The 4,086-nt window shown below is 37.5% G+C and overlaps 1 long non-coding RNA gene across 4 annotated transcripts in view; it reads left to right on the forward strand.

Moving 5' to 3' along the window:
• LOC103899191 overlaps nt 1-4,086 on the forward strand; it is a 23,761-nt gene that overhangs the window by 2,760 nt on the left and 16,915 nt on the right. For all 4 annotated transcript variants that reach the window (XR_657587.1, XR_657586.1, XR_657588.1 and 1 more), the window contains exons 2-3: nt 507-634; nt 1,020-1,072. This is a non-coding gene — a long non-coding RNA (uncharacterized LOC103899191). The remainder of the gene's footprint in view (nt 1-506; nt 635-1,019; nt 1,073-4,086) is intronic.

The raw sequence follows: 4,086 nt of genomic DNA on the forward strand, positions 1-4,086 counted from the left end.
AATTTTGGCTCTAATTATGTATTTTGCCTCAAGCCACTGACACAAACGTGTATTTGCTCAAGGGTCACCAGAGAAGTGGTTGAAAAGCACCTAAAGATTTTAATTGGAATTTGATTCACGTTCATGTTCAAGAATTCAGATGATCCTTTTATCAGAACAAGTAAAGCCTTAAAATATTGAATAGAAAATATCGTAGGAAAAAGCTTTCTTGTGGTGTTTACAAAAATTTTTGGTCAGGGCAAAAATTCCAGGGAAGCTGACTTCCGCTTATGATTTTACTACTTCTATGTTAAATTTAGGAACTAAAAGCGAAAGAAACAACTTAAAACTTTTGGCTTTTAATTCAAAACGGTCCAAAACTAAGTAATTTGGCTTTCTGTTCACTATAGAAGAAAGTGCTACAGAGGTCTAACGTTAACCTCAACCAGCTAACTTGTGTGACAGCTACAAATTTGTGTTTCTGTTACCTCAAGTAAATACTTGTTAAGCGTATGCATTTTTTGTAGTGATGATGGAGTCAAAATGACTGCTTTGCTTCTGCTGTATGTATCTTGGAGCTGGATTTTTCTGTGAAGTCTGTGGAAGCTTGTTACCACGTTAAATGCCCAGCTTTCATTAAATCTAAACCTGAAGGGTAAGTAAATGAATCCTGAATTTCGCATTTGAAGGTATGTGTGCTTTTCATGGATTTATGCCAACTAGATTCTAGATTTAAAGAGGCATTGTGATAACCTTAACCACACTGTGGCCAGACTAAACCTCAAAGATCTTGTTCCTAGGGGCACTGCTCTTTGAAGTGGCACCACTGACAGTTTTAGCTACTGTAGGTATTTATGAGGTACAAAATGATAAAGTAAATAGGCATAAAATGTGATTTTAACAGCATTATAAGCGTCATCAAACTGGGTTATATTCTTGCGTTCCAAGCATTTGTTTGCTCAATTTGAGTTTTGTTTTCTCTCAGCTCTTTTCTTTTTTCCTTTTCTCTTTTTCTTTTGCTCTATGAACCTGCCCTGAAGAAACATGGAAGAGTGTTTGCCAACTACAATAGAAAATCTCTAAAAGCCTAGATGTATGTATTCACTATGAATTGAACTTGCAGCTCTTAATACTGTGTGTTTAGCCTGTTTACTCACCAAAGTAGTTGGGGGAATATCTGTGCGTTTTCCACATTGCTTCCAGTGTGCGGCTTTGTCTGTTGGCGATTTATTAATGATACTTGTGATTTATTACTGTCACTTTATTAGATTATGTGCAAATCGGTGACAAAGCACTATGTGGATCATGCCTTGTTAGTCATAAAAGCATTCAAGAAGCCATGAAAATCAGTTAAGCTTGAACCTATTGAACGAAAGAGCATAGTGCTGTCTATTGATCAGTAGCCTTTAGATATGTAATGAATAGTAGTACTTTGGACACTGTCAGATAGTGTTTTCCTTTGGATCTGATAAATTACACTCTTTTGTATTAGTGGTTCGAGATTTGACATAAAACACTCTTGTATTGGTATTTCTTTCAGCTCTAGTACTGTGGTGAACTTACATCGCCAAGGCAGATAAATGTTGTTAGAAAACCTGATATTTTCTCTTCCAACACAGTTTTAGCCATTGAGTTAACACTGATCTAACTTTCATATATGGCAGAAGATTGAGGGCCAGCCTGCAAATAGTTTGTAGAATATATTTATAGCGTATGTGCATGATATACACAATATCTCTTTCATATCTGAATAACATATACAGATTTGGACTGTAGCTAATTTCTTTATTAATACAGATTATATCCTGAATTTCTTATTGAACAGGCAAACAATATGTAAGATCAAGTCCTCATTTGTTGTTGGCTTGAAGGGTACTTTGTTTCTATTTACAATATGAGGACTTGATTTCTTCCTGCTTTGCATTTTGTACAGCTATTTACACAAAAACAGAGCTGGGTTGTAGGTAAAAAGTTACTACTTTTAACTGGATAAAGTTGAAGGCAGAGTCTTACATCTGTGTCATTCTCCGAAGGATATCCCCATTAATACTAATAGTCAAATGCTTCGGAGGATCACGTTGTTCACTAGGACGTTCTTCTGGGTCTCTTCTCTCCCCCTCTCCGCTCCTCTCCTGTGTAAGAAAAATTAAATATTCACAAGAATGAGCCCAGTAGTCTCCCTTATTAGCAGGATTAGGGGCAATAAACTCCCAGCAGCTTCTTTTTCGGGATGTTAGTTTTCTAGTGCTCCCTTCAGTGTTTGCTCAGGTTATCTATGTTTGAATTAGTTCCTCTCAAACGAGCCTGATTTAGGCAATAGTAGCCATAACCTCTGGGGACTGGCTTGGCAGTACAAAAGAACAGCGATATTAGTTTGAACATCAGCAGCGCCCTGGCATGTCAAATAAGCGAAAGGTTCCATTTAACTCAAGTTTAAGAATATTTTGGCTGTGTTTGCAGTTTCAGGAAAAATCCAGTCACACTTAGATCTAACAGTGAGAGCAAGAGCAGTGTTTGGTAAAATCTTTGACCCAGTGTTTTCAGCCTTTCAAGCGCACAAGTATTCAGTCCCCTACTCCTCCTAAGCACAACACTGTAATGAAGGCTGAGAGCTGAATTAAAAAAATATTAATACAAGTAGAAATGCCATAGTAAGCAGATAGTCTTCTCAGACTGAAAAGGCTTGGGGACAAGGCAAGTGAAGCGTTTGTGAGCCTTTACTTGAAGCTACTATTTTTCAGGCTCCCTGGAACATCTGTTTCGAGAGTGACTCTGGAGACCCCAGTTGTATCAATTGTTTTCTTCCAGCAAAAAATCTCAGCGGGTTAACCAGTAGTGACAATTTCAGCGTGCAAATAAAACTGTTTGCTAAGGTGGATGAACTGTGCCTTGTCTGTTGGTTTAGCTACCGATTTCAGGCCAGAAGGCCTGCAATTAATATTTTGACCTTTTCGGTTACTTCTGTATGAATTAATACAATTAATTCCCATTTTAAGCTGATTGTAAAGCTCTCTTGGCAACACTGTAACACAGTGACCACCTAAATAGTAAATGAAAACATAGCTAAAAAGAGTGAAAGCTTAGCAACATCTGCAGTACATTAAGAAAGGTTTTGGAGCTCTAACACATGACCCAAGCACCCAGCATCCTTGCAGAATGTCTTTTACTGCAGCGTGGTTTTGCTCTGGCCTTTCTCAGAGTTGGCTTAAAGGGCAAGCAGTCTCCAATGACCACATTAATTGACCCAACAGAATGGATATAGGAGGGAGAAGTGATTACCATCTCAAATCACTATTTTCTATGTAAATTTTTACATAAAATGAGACTAGGTCAATGTCTAGCTCATTTAATAAATGTTTTTTATTTTACGAAAGCAACTATAATGAAGTTATAGAATTACAAAAGTCCGGCTGAAAATAAAATTTCGAGCTACAAAACATTTTGAGGTTAAAGCAAATAATTTCTGGTGACTGTGTAACAATCCTGATAAAAAACTTTCTCTGCCTGCTGTCATTATCAAAAAGCAAGCCGAATCAGAGTCCCTGCACTTTGAATTTCATTCCATCATTTGAATCTAGATAATTTCATTTTCCGGTAGACAATATTGTCAACACCCAAGTGAGTCAAATAATGACACCCCCCCAATCATGTTTTGATGAAAAATGAGAGATTCATAGTATAACTTGCCGTAGAAACCAGATAAACTGGGCTGAAAGACAGTTTAATCAGAAAAGTCTTCCATTAGTTTGCTTGCAGTCTTCGAGGTCCTGCCTAATTCTATTTCTGCCTTTATCTGTAATCATATATCCTTACCTACCCAGAAAAATCTCATCTCAGTGACAATTTCAGAGAAACCATATGTATGCGGTCCCTCTCATTTATATGTGGCATATTGTTCTATCTATTCACATCCCATTTAAAGACTCGGTTCATCCGTGCTGCCCACAGACAGTGAGGGGCAATAACAAGGGGTGGATATTATTCTGTCCCTATTGAGTAAAATCCTACTCTGTGGCCTGTCCTGCAGGAAATAATGCCAAAAGAAACCAAAAAAAAAAAAAAAGGGGGGGGGGGAAAAAAAAAAAAGGGTTTCCCCTTCTCTTTTTC

Source organism: Aptenodytes forsteri, unplaced genomic scaffold, assembly GCF_000699145.1.
Source record: "Aptenodytes forsteri isolate BGI_AS27 unplaced genomic scaffold, ASM69914v1 Scaffold195, whole genome shotgun sequence".
Classification (NCBI taxonomy): Eukaryota; Metazoa; Chordata; class Aves; order Sphenisciformes; family Spheniscidae; genus Aptenodytes; species Aptenodytes forsteri.